Raw genomic sequence first — 13,144 nt, 5'->3', positions numbered from 1 at the left:
TTGCACTGATTATCCTAGGTGTCATTAGCAGGATTCTTTACAAAGAGCTCCCTCCTTTGAAGGGCAGACATCCTCTTGCTTGTGGAGAATGACTGCAAGCACTGACTGCCAGGTTTATCCGTGGCACCTTTTTGAGCTGATTGCTCTCAGAAAAGAAAGCTGAATTTTCTGCTGGAGTGTTGACCTGTCCCATTTTTTTTTTTTTTTTACTTTTTTTTTTTTTTTTTTACTTTTTTTTTTTTTTTTTTTTACTGGTTTTGATGAGATGGTCTGTGAAAGAAAACTGAAAAAAAGACATTCTTAGAAGGATTCTGTGACCCAAAGGTGCTAAGCACCTTCTAAGAGAATGCCCCGAGCCAGATGAAGTAGCTATTGGGAAAGTCTTTAGTTGAAATGCCTACCTGGAAATTCTGATATGTAGAAGCTGAAGAAATGCCACAGTGAGAAGTGCATTTGCCACGCAGCCCCCTTTTGGAATGTGCTAGTACCCATGGTTGCCATTCAGGGAAACAGAGGTGGGTGCCATGTTCTGCAGCCTTCAGCTTTGCCAGGGGCTTATCCCCTGGGAAGGATATAGCATATCATTAAGTTCCTCTTTGTAACAGTAATGAGGAATAGTGTCTCTTGAACCCTTGCTGAAGAGGCTATAGACCATATGGGCATCTTTTTCCTTTTTCTTTCTTTCTTTCTTTCTTTCTTTCTTTCTTTCTTTCTTTCTTTCTTTCTTTCTGTCTTTCTGTCTTTCTGTCTTTCTGTCTTTCTGTCTTTCTTTCTTTCTTTCTTTTTCTTTGTTACCTCTTGGCTTGTGTGATAAATGAAGAAAGTCTGACACTAACACACAGTAGGGGAAGAGGTAACCAGATGAAGAGAGGCAAGTAAAGGTACGCACATCATCCTTGCTAACTTAGAGAAGAATCTAGAGCTGGAAAACTCACTCCAATTTTTCCTTTTCTGTGTAACTTTTCCACTGTAGTGGGTTGACAAGTGTATGTTCTTTTCCCACTGTGCATTGGTTAGTGGGTGAGAGATTGGCCTGTTATTCCTACAACATAGACCAACGCTGGTGTCAAAATTTGTGCAGTAGCAATCATTTGAGTCACACCTACACAGGTTTCTGCATTAGTTCAAGTGTGCTGTGTGTGTCTCTGGGACTAATATGACTGAGGTTTTAAAAACATGCACTGCACTACTAAAGTCTCTTCCCTACAGCTTGGAAATATAAACAGGCTCTGTTGGTTTAAGCATGTTAGTATGTAGCATACTTTATCTAGGTAAAATGGAACAAAGCCTTAGGCATAACTTTGCAAAATAGGTACACTATCACAGTACTTATCAATATTATTCTATTAAATTAAGGACTGTGCTATTTTCCTGTATCACACAGAGATGACTTAAGACAGGATTAAAGCTCTTTCTTTGAAATATTTGGGTCTGAAGTAGAGAAAAACGGCTTATGGTAAAGAACTTTCAAAAGAGTAATCTTTTTTTTCTTAGAGGAGAGTAAATAGAGGTTAGTTTTTAACAGTGCCTGACATGTAAAAATAGTGAATTAGGGACCAAAGAACACATTCAAATTTTGCACATTTAATAGCAGTTTTTCCTTTAATATGATTATCCTACTCACTTCAGTCATATGACAGGAACCTCAGCCTGGTAACCTGCTAACTTGTAGGTGAGAAACGAAACCAAGGAAATTTACCTTCATTGACTGAAGGAAATGCAGGTCAAAAAGACAAAAAATATTATGACAGTGGTTATTAAAAATTGCTAAATGATGAAACTTTGCAGAAGAAATGTATGCGACAGAAGTCCATAAATCAGTAATAAGGACTTTTCAACATTATTTGTCATGAGAAAAATGAAAGTGGGGTTGCTGAGATGTGTTCAAGACCTAGCCTGCAGTCTGAAGGTAGGTTATGTTAAAGAAAGGAAATAATTAACCATGAAAGGCACCAAGTGGTTTAATAATTGTTATTCCAAGAAGGAAAGTGTCAGCACAAATGGGACCGGAAGGGAATGTTGGATAAACATAACTGAGGTGTGCAGCTGATGGGGTTACACACAGGAAAGATCCATTCATCAATTGATTTGCTGGGTAACAGAGATAATATCAGCATCAGATTGAAGTAAACCATCAGTAAACAGGAATCTGGGATGAAACGTTCCTCTTACTACATTTTTGAAAGTACAGGGATTGTTCATCTCAGCCAGTGGTTCCCAGCTGACCAGTTGGTGTGGATGGGCCTGTCCTGCCCGGGCCCCACAGTCACCTCAGTGGGTTCCCCGGGCACTGCCTGGTCCATGACACCTCGAAGTGGGATGGAGCTTGGTGGCTGGAGAGTGCCCCTTTACAACTCAGGTTTACAGCTGCTGTAACAGCCTGTCAGGAAAAAGGTAATTGAGTTCCCTGAATGTATAATGTACCTCTGAGAGAGCAATTGTGTGTATGTCGGGGGGGAAAGGAATATGGGAACAGTAACTTTGCAAAACATTACGAAGAGTGTGGTTTCTAAACACAAGTAGGGGATGAAAGAAGAGCAGGTGGGCTTTCACTTTATCTGCTTGGAAATGAAATGAAAGAAGAGGACAAGGGAAAAAGGTGACTAGATTGAATTTGTATAGAAGATCAACTGAGAGCCCTCTTTATTTCACTCCCATTTTGCTTCTTCATGCTAGACCAATAGCATTCAATTAAACTAAAGGGCAACAGCCATAAAATGAATGAGGGAAGCACTTTGGTACAAAACTCACACTCAGCCTTACGCAGCTCATTGCTCTAAGGAATTGTTGAGGTGCTGAGCTAGCAGGGTACAAAGGAGGACTGGGTTCCAGGGAATACTTGGGGGATGCTCAGACTCTACAGGACGGAAATGTTCGGATCTGGACAGTCAGAGTGGAGACAAGTAAGGAATGTGATCAGCCATGTGTGTAGGTGAAGGGATTGACTTGCTATTGTCTGGCAGCAGGGTCTCCTGGTGCTTCCCCTGGTTACCCCCTACCCTCAACCCCAGGAATCCTGCCTTCACCTGAGGGGCGTCTGCTCCACATACTACTGGGAGAGGATTGGGCATTACCTGGGCTTTGGGTTTAACCAGCAGGAAAATTCATATTTTCTCTGAATGCAAAGCATGGATGGGAATAACTAACACCTGTAAGTGGATAGCTGCATTATTTAAACCATCTCCTTCAAGGCCTGTAGCTGTTTCTTCAAACCAGACTGCATAACCAGTAGGGATAGGGGAACCTTGGAGTCTTTGAATGCCATGTGGAGCTGCTTCCCTGCAAAGAGCATTAGCTCTTTAATTCTTTCAGTCTCTGTTTATCTACATTCTTGGTGTTTCACATAATCTTTGAATTAATTCCAAGACTCAGCCAACACTGTCCTATCTGTCTCGTCCTGAGTACGAGCAAGTACTGCTTGAAGGAAGGACATTATTTTGTGCAAGAGAGAAGTAAAATTAGGCATAGCTTGCCATAAATTTAGATAAATTTCTAACTAAATTTAGAAATTCGGTTTTACTACCTAGAACCTGGCTGGTAGAGAACAGATTTCTCTGTGAGATTGCAGATAATTAACCAGCCTTTTTAGGGAGGTTTTTCTGCTTCTGAATCTGGCTAACAGGGCAGTGCAGAACTGCATGGAAATTTAGAAAAGATCATGAAGCAGATGGAACTTTTCCAAACCTCCACAAAATTTTCTGTTCTATTGAATTTTCAGTTCCATTTTTCTAAATGTCTTATATTATCTGAAGAATCTCTCACTGTGGTGCTGGGCTTTCCACTAGGTCCTGAAACTGTGTGACAGATGAGCTAAATATCAGGCCCTTAGAAAAGACTCCAGGACCTTGGCTTTGTGTAATTGAATGGTGCATAAAGTCCTTCATTGGCTTGAGCCAGCATAGCTGAGCAATTGCTCTTCACCCTATGTCTCACCTCATGCCAGCCCAGGCAGCTCCGATGAGCCTATGCCCACCAGCTGGGATGGGTCAGAGGCAAGGATTTACCAAAAAAACAAAGGGGCTTAGTGATGGAGCTGCATGTCAGGAGAGTTTCTTTAGCATTGCTTGTGGATTGTTTTCTGAAACTGGTTCTAGGCTTTTTTATTTCAGCAGGCTTCTCCTTTACCCTCCTTTGGCTTCCTCCACTTTCCCTGTTTTACTTTTGCTGATCCTTTTTGTTGTTGTTAGTAAGGAACTGGTCTCTTGGTTTTAAGTTTAAGATTGGTTTAATGGTATGTTGTTTGGCCACCCATTGGTAAAAGCCTAGCTCAGAGGTCAGCTGCACAAATGAGTGTGCACTCTGTTGACTTCAGTGGTGTTATTTCAACAGCTGAGGACCTCCCTCTAATTCCATTGAACAAAATCTAACATGTACAATTTAAAAAAAAAGAGAAAAAAAAAAAAGGCCCAACAAAATCCCTTGCTGGCAAAGTACATCTGTTCTAACCAGCATTGGAAAAATGCAGTTATTGTGGACTTGGTCTCATAGTAACAGCAACAATAAGGCTGTGGTAAGAGTTTTGGATTCACTGTGGATGTTGGAAACACAAGGAACACATCCTGTGCTTGAAGGAGCACTCTACCTCCATCAGCACCCATGTCCAGCAGCGTCGTTGGTGAAGTCTCTCCACCCTTGGTAGAGGTGGCTGCTGGAGTGATGCGTAGTGAATGCGTATGGCCAGCCGGGGTGAGGAGCTCTGGCCTGCGAGCAGATGGAGATAGCGCTGAACAATGGGACTGGCAGCGGTGGCCGCTCCTCGCAGAGGCTCTCACAATGCGGCCCTGCTGCCCCAGCGCTACGCATTGTTCTCCTTTGGTTGAGGCCCCTATTCAATTAGTGAGCAAGAATCCTTTCCCCTGCTCCGTTGCCGGCTTGACGCTATCACACTGGTCCTTGGGTAACCACAATGGTTTGACACAACGCAGCTCCGGTTGTGAGCTGTGCAGCACATTTATGTGGACTTGCTTGGAAAGGGCCCGTGGACATCTGGTCTGAATCTCCCTCCCATTCACATCCACGTCCTCCATCACTTCCCAAGGGACTATAAATAACTCCTGGGGTTGATCCTGTATGCAATGATGGACTTGGGTACTGCCTCATCCCTTCCTTCATGTGGCTGGTGGGGAGGGCAGTGAGCGTGCCGCGCCAGCAAGGCGTGGGCGATGGAGAGCATCCAGGCCAGCACATTGTTCCTCTCTGCGGGGCTTTGCTAGATGTCTCTTCTTCCTTTCCACACTGGTGGCAGGAGGAACCAGCCCATGATTTCTTGTGGAGACATGTAGCATCAGACCTGGGACCACTGTTGCTGCATCAGGTCCAGTTTGCCCAGAATTCTGATTGATGTCTGTGGAAGCTACTGGTTTTAGCATGGGAGAGTCTCTGGGGGACTTAGATAGGACCGATATAGGGCTTGGCTTTCTTGAACCAATCCATCACACTTTCAATTGCCTTTCAGTCTGTGATGCATTGTCACATTTGTTAGAGGAAACCTAGAAGAGGATGTGTTAACTCTTCTCCCCATACTCTGTGGTTTTGTGGGAAGACTGAAGGCAAGTTAGGTCATAGAAACATGTTGTCTAACATTTGTATTAGGATGCGTGGCTTCTGTTGCAATGCTGTCAGCCTTGTGGCTGGATTATCTTACATGTCCTGGATGTGAAACTGCATCTGAACATTATGAAACTTGGCTTGTCATCTCTTCCCTTTTCCTCCTGCCCTGCCTCCCACGGGTCACAGTAAAAGCTGATGAGAAAGAGACAACATGAACCAGGAGCCCTCCTAACAAAGGAGAAAGAGGCCACTGAATCCAGACACAGGTGGTGTTCTGGTGCCAGCAAAACCTGTGCCAGTGAGGAGAAACACGCTGGATGCTGGGGAGGGGGAGGTCAAGAGCCAGCAGGAAGGCAGGGGAGAGAAGAGCACCACCTCAGATTTTGCGGTGCCCCTCCAGGAGCGCGGAGTTGGTGTACCTGACAACAGGACTGGGAGAACAAGAAGGGCTACTGAAAATCATTGGATTTGTTGTCCTTCCTCCTTTCCAAAGGTGGTTTAAGCCCCCCCTGAGACTTCACCCTGAATGCCAACTGCTGAAAACCATTGCTGTGCTATATCACATAGACCAGTCATGAGGTCTCTTATGCATGACGTTTTTCTGATGTTAGGGCACTTCTATCTGTTTTGCTTGTTTCTGGTAGTTGAACAATGCTTTCCTCTTCCACAACTAGCTTTGTGTGGTGCAGATCCAAAATCCGCTGGACTCGATGGAGACCTTCCAGCCTGGAAAGGTTTTTGGTCAGGCACAGAGCCTGTGAGAAGTCATCCTTACAGAGGACTGGAGACTGCAGCCACAGGGATTCCCTCACCCTCCTGTTCCCCACCCACTTCTCTGTGGTTTGGGAACAAGGAAATGTTTGGTAAACTCAGAGGAAATATTCAGAAAGTCCTGTGCAGAGAGATGGAGGCTCAGGGCTTTATAGTGAATAAAGTGCAATTCATCTGAGCTCCAGTTCTGGCGAAGGAAAAACTGTGCTGTTGTGAAGAGTGTGGTCAGGCCAGGTCAGATTAATGTCATTCAAAAGCAACGTGGGGTTGCTATACCCCTGGTGTCTGGCATGTGGACAAATGGTGTTACCAGTTTAATCTTCATAATAAGTGCATGTTTGTTCTCAAAAAAGATCCGTGGCTGGCTGATGGCATGGCAACAGCCCATGACACTGCCATATAGGAGACTTGGGTTTGGGGGAGGCAAAGGGGAATGCTACCTCTAGGAAATTAAAAATTATAACTACAGCCTATTTAGCAAATGTCTGACTACACCCTTGTAACTGCAACATACTGCATCACAGAGGAAGAGTTCTTATTTAAATGTCTTGTTTAAATGTCAAATAACAGCTTATTTCCCTGATGGGTTTTATAGGTGAATGGAAAAAGACTGGCGGATTTTTTTTTTAATCCTTTTTGTTGTTGTTGAAACCATTTTGTTTAAATGGGAATATACTCTTGTCAGTGAAACTTGTAAAAATGTAGAAGGTGTTTCAGCTCCAAGCTGGATTTATGTCCAGAGTATCTCACCACAGAAGAAGTCTAAAGAGAGAGGACACATCCAAGATACAGTAGAAGAAGGGCAAGGAGCTGCACCTGAGTTTTCCCCAGTCTCTGTGGCTGCTCTGACATGTAGGTGTTCTGTGTGTCACCGGGCAGGAGGAGAGCCCCCTGATCAGCTCGCCACGTGGTCTTTGACTGTGGATTTCCAGTCAGGGGGATGATATAGTCCTTACATTTTTCCATGTATTTTCATACATGGAATGGTTGAGCATCACTTGGAAACTCAGTTCACTAGCTTAGCAGGAGATGGTTTCCAAATTTCAGCCCAGAAGAGGCTTACGACTACTTTAAATTATTATATGGGAATAACTAATTGTTATAACCTCTAGAAATGTAAGGAGAGACTCAGCTTAGCTGATGAGTAGATTACGCAGCTGTTATCTACATACAAGTGAAACAAGACAAAGCTGGAATTAATGTGTGAGCCATTAGGTACAGCTTCCCCCACTCCTGTTTATCTTTGTCTGGTTTTAAACTTACCATTGAGAGATTCATAAAAAATGTGTGCTATGCTTCCTGAAAAAGATAAGCTTCCCTAGGCCCCCTCTCTGTTTAATTGCTCTTTAGTGAAACTAGACTAGCTGAACAAAGCCAATAAGGCACAACTAAAGCTTTTGTGGATCTCTTTGTTAAGACTTATTTTCCAGTATTTCTGCTTGCAATGATCTGTGTGCTTGGGAAAAGAAGTGGCACTGGCTGGGCACAAGGGTGCAAACTCAGAAGTGGGCACAATGAACATGGATCTGTTTAGCTTCCCTCGTCTCAACAATCTCTGAGAGACCTACCAGGGTTTAAAAATGCTGACTGGTTTTGTGCACTTATAAAAATTTGAGGAAGGCAATGAGAGTTCAAACCATGGAGAAGGGCAAGACTGTAATATATCATGACACAGCATGCATCATCTTTATAGTCCTTTGGACTGCTGTGGATATCCGCCACAGAAAACTCTACAAGTTCCTTTTTAACATTAAAATCTTCCTTCTCTGAATTTGCTCTGGAAGGCTGCTCCAGCACTCTGCTCTGTTGGATGAATAGATAAACTTGTGATGCCTCTCTTAATTTACTCATAGCAAATGTTGTCCCTTTGTTTAAATATTCTTCTCCTACTTCTTATTTATGCCAACCATCTACTTTTTGAGTCTCTGGTGTATCTAGATAATACAAGTGCTTCTCATGTCCTCTTGTAAGATGCTCTCCAGTTTTCCCTTCATCCTAGTAACCTTCCTCTTCAGTACGTGCTAATCCAGCACAAATCCTGGGTACACTGGGGTAGTTCCATCCCAGAGACTAAACAGAGCCAGGGATTAGGCCAAAGGTGCCTGCACATGATTTACTTTCTACATGGTTTCTGCTTGTATTCATTAGCACAATCCCAAGCAATACCTGGGCTTGGTTTTGGAGCTAGCAAAGGATAGGGCCCACTCCTAAAAGGCAGTTTGGGCTTGCTGCTTCTGAGAAGGTGGGAGGATTTAAAGGATTAGACATGATCTGTGCCATTAGTCTGACCTCCAAGCAGGGAGCAGTCCCTGGCATGTTTTCTTTAAGTAGCACATAAGCAGCGTTGGTTACCAAAACTGTGCATGGTCTTCTTCATGAGGTTCTGCCAGCATTTGCTGATTTCACTAATACTTTCCTTCCTGTAGGGAAAATGCTTCATTCTAGGTGACATTTACCTTTTCCAGTGGTCAGATCACATTGCTGGCTTGCTGTCATGGGCATGGTTCGCACAAACTCCTACTCATGATTTCTTAAGTGCACACCCTTTAACTTTAAATAATAAAATTTCCTTCCATGCCTATAGTTTCTGAAGATTATTTGGATCTTCTTAGGTAAAATTCTGCTGCTTCTCAAAACTGACAAATCTCGCCAATCTCAGCCATCAGAAAGTTTCGTTAGACACTCTTTTGTGCCAAAATTATTAAAGAAATAGATAGGATTGATACCGACCCTTGCCAAACACTGCTAGTGCTTTTCTTCCTTTCAGCTCAACCCATTGTCACCTCCCCTTTAGCCAATTCCTTAACTACTTTGCAATTCTTATCTTAATCCCCACTTTCTCTACTTGAACTAATAGTTTCCATCTGGCAGGCTATCAAATGCTTTATTCTATTCCAGATAAATGACATCTTCCCATGCTTCCTTTGTCTGTAAAATCAGATAAGAGTATTCTGGTAGACAGGCAGAAGCTGCCTTTGTTAGGGTTATGTTGCATTTTGTTCCAGTTTTACTTTGCTTCTATGTTTTTAGTTGTTCCTTCCCTCAAAATACTTCTAAACCAGGGATTTGCTCCATGGAGCCTGGAAGACATTTATAACACACATAATCCTTTTTGTAGGCTGCAAGGGGATAGCTTTTCATCCCAGGTTGTCTGGAATTATAGGTAAAGAAAATCTGCTGCCCAAGTCCTACCTCAGCACTACTGAGGCCATGATGCTGGTTACCGTATACCTGAAACATGGCATGTTGCTTTTATTGAGCTTGCAAGCTCATTGCAGGATGAATTTTGTTATGTGTTTCCAGCTTGACAGTTCTTCCTGGGGCACATGAAGACCCACTTGTCCTATGGGTGAACATCAAGAACTAGTGATATGAGGCCCAAAATACTACTCACTAATCACTTCTGCTCCTCATTATGCTTTCTATGTCAGGTAGTGCAAATTAAGCTGTTTTACTTGTGTTTTCCCTTGGGCTGTCCGTGGAACAGACTTTAGCTAATGCAAGGAGTAGGAGATGTGAAGGCACACATATGGGCCAGCAAACCACCAACACAACCTGACCCTGGTGAGTTTGTAGAGCCTAGGTTGAGTTCTCTGTTGTCACATCTTTCATTTGACTAGTATAAACAAACATGAATTGGCTTATAAATTACTTCCTTGGGTCAAGTTCAATGTAATGATAAAGCACAGTGAGTATATGGGTTTGGTGCTGGCTGGGATGCATCTGTGTGTACTACCATCCTAGCTTCAGGTGCAATGTAGGTATCTCCTTCTGGCACACAGGATGTAAAAATTATTTTGGTTCTAAATACATGATCTAACAATTGTCACTGCAAATTAAAGCAACCACAGTGGAAGAGATGCAAACCTATTCCCTTATTATTATACGCTTCTAACAGCTATCTCCAGCAGTGAAGATTCCCTGTGGGTAGGCAAAGTTTACACTCAGGAATTAAGAACAGTAATTAAAACTCTGTAAATACACTCATTAATTTTCAGCTTTTGAGCTGAGGTGACATGCACTGCCAGTAACAACTAAACTAACACTACTTCAGTTACCCCTCTATTTTCTCTCCTCCAAACAGATCAGGGTACAAAAGGCATGCAAAGCCAGCCTTGCTTGTACTATTTATTTTCCTTTTTGCTGTTTTGCTTCTTTTAAGTTTTAATTATGAAAGTAGGATTTCTTCCAGCTGAGGGTCTGGGCACACAGGGGGGCGCAGGGATGCCTGCAGGCCTCTTCTGCTTGATCTGCAAAAGGCAACGAAGGAAAACAAGTTTGTGGGTGTTATACAGCGATGTCCCTGTGTGAAATTTCTAAATGGGTCCACTTCTCTGAAACCTTCTAGGGACTTTCAGACTGAAAAGAGACTGTGAACCTGAGCTCAAGAGTAAGGCTTTGTTCACAGCGCTCTCATCGTCTTTTCTGTGCGCTTATTTATTTATACAGTCTCCCTTATCTTTCCTTATGTGCCTTGTCATTTCCTTAAGCTCACATCTCTGCTTCTTGACCTATTCAACTTCTTTCTTTCATGACGTCAGTGCGTTTTCACGTTCTCCTTCATTCTGTCCTAGAATAAAGCCCAAGTTTTCTCCTGAACACTTTCTGGGTTATATTTCTGTTTGTGCTCCATGTTTTGGTTTCAAGAAGAAAAGAAAACTGGTGACTTGGGTGGTTGTGATAGTTCATGCTGCTGCATGGGGGTACAGGGCTGGGAACCCCCACCGAGGGATGTGTGCCCCAAAAGAGACAACTGCTCTGGCTATCCCTGGGCACCCCCTCTCCTGCTGCTGTGAGTGTTATGGTGCACTATGTGGATGTGCCTGTCACTGTGTTTAACACACCTGAGTCTCACATGTGGGGCAGGAGGTGCTCTAAGTCACCTTGCAGCACGTGCATCTCCTGTGTCTGTGGAGCAGCAGGGCCCTGCTCCAGGCCGGGGCAGGGGACCTGGAGGGATGCTGTGGCCCCGTGCTGCAGCTGGAGTGTCTGATGGTGCTGCAACCCCTGTCTCCTGAGTGACCGCAGGTAAGCATGTGCCTCTGACGTGAATGGCCCGTCAGTCCCGGTGCCCCCTCCCAGGCACTCAGGGTGACGTGTGGAGGCTGATGCTCCCGAGTGAGGTTTGATTCAGAGTTTGTAATGCATTCAGGGGCGCCAGGACAATCTCTAGGGACTTTATATACATTTTTGATTGTTATTGAAATCTGAAAGACATGCACACGTCTTGATTTTTGTTATTTAAATCCACCTCGAAAGACAGCAAGATCTTGACTTCTCACCTCATACCATGTGCTTCATAGTGTATGCCAAATTCTTGACTGTCCTTCCAGATGACATGCAACTCCCATTCCCCAAATAAAGAAGAATTAATATTTTAGTACTTAATTTTTCTTTTAGCAATTTAGAACTGCCATACAAACTGCTTGCTTTGATCACTTGGAAAAAAACACTGATAAAATAAATTAAAGGAAAAGTCTTGACTTAAATTTAAAAACAACTTCCTTCTCATTAGGCTTTCCACGGGAACCATGTATCATATTTATTTAAGCGTCGAAGAAAATATTTAGCCTATCCACAAAGGTTAAGTAATCAGCTGATAAGATTTGTAGCTGAAGTATGTTTAAATGTACTCATTAAACATAGTATGTGTTAGGTAATTTTTCAAAAGCTCTGCTTCTAGATCTAAACCATTAGGAAGTGGAAAGGAAAAAGTCGAAAAGAACCAAAGCATTCCTTGTGAACAAATACAGTTGTGCATTGTATGGACTGCAGCTCGTGAGAGTCAAAAAGTCAGAATAACAAGACCCAGAAGAAGGCTATAATGATACGATTTATTCTTCAGCAGCAACCAAGAGAACTAACCCCAGCATTTTGCTCTAAAAAAAGGACTACATATTTTAACTCACCTTGTAATTTATGTCTATAATAATTGGAGAGGGAAGGTTGAATGTAACTTATAAAAGACTCAAAGCCTGTGGAAACAAACTTTTCTTGGTGAACTGGATTTACTTTCCAGCTCTGGCAGAAAGTATTTTTCCATCCGATTGGTTTTACTGGTACACAGAACAACTCCATGCTAGATTTGGGTAAAAGCAAAAATTTACTTTTGTTCAATAAATAAAAAAGAAGGACTTTTAAGAAACAAATTGGTTGTATTTTTCTCTCTATATTTTTTCCCTGATTTGAAGTTCCATTTTAAGCAGAAACCAAAAATGTCAATCACTTAATCTGAAAGAATCAGACAGAAAGATGTCTTTTTTCTTAAACAAACCTTTTCCTTTGAAGACTCCCAGCCTGGTCTTTGTGATGACATGAATGACGTCTCTGGGCAAACAAATGAGAGAGTGAAAAAGCACCTTTTTTAGACTGACTGCAGACTGAGAATTGAGCTCATGAGAGGGAGCAGATGCCATCTGGGGGATCTGTATTAAAGATTAGATTCTGCTGCTTTTATTCACAAATTATCTTGTTCTTTGGGTAATCCAGCTCATTCCTCCAGTGCTATGCCTGATGGTAGACAGGAACTTGCAGTGGGACCAGTCGAGGATCGACCGCTGCTCAGTAAGTGTGTGGCAGGATTTGGTGACAGAGAATTGTAGTAAGAATTAAGGGATCAATACTCTATGAGGGAAAAGGCCCTTGATCTGGTGTTTGTGTTCCAGCTCAGGAGTTATTGCAGAGTTGCCTGCTTCTCTATTTTGGGGTAGCCAAGAAGGGCTTTCTGTTTTGGAAACACTTGAGACTTGTGCCAGAGCCTTTTTTTATTTCTTCCTCCTTTTCTTAGTCATGCCAACAGCTGTATTTATTGTGTCACCAAAAC

General features: G+C 42.8%; 1 long non-coding RNA gene across 1 annotated transcript in view; it reads left to right on the top strand.

The window, feature by feature from the left end:
* Positions 1-268: 268 nt before the first annotated feature.
* LOC135578415 (uncharacterized) overlaps positions 269-13,144 on the top strand; it is a 47,296-nt gene continuing 34,420 nt past the window's right edge. Inside the window, exon 1 of the long non-coding RNA XR_010469961.1 lies at positions 269-515. This is a non-coding gene — a long non-coding RNA (uncharacterized LOC135578415). The remainder of the gene's footprint in view (positions 516-13,144) is intronic.

Source organism: Columba livia, chromosome 2, assembly GCF_036013475.1.
Source record: "Columba livia isolate bColLiv1 breed racing homer chromosome 2, bColLiv1.pat.W.v2, whole genome shotgun sequence".
In the NCBI taxonomy this organism is placed as follows: Eukaryota; Metazoa; Chordata; class Aves; order Columbiformes; family Columbidae; genus Columba; species Columba livia.
Note: the sequence above shows the minus strand (reverse complement) of the source record. Positions and strands in the feature narration are given on the sequence as shown.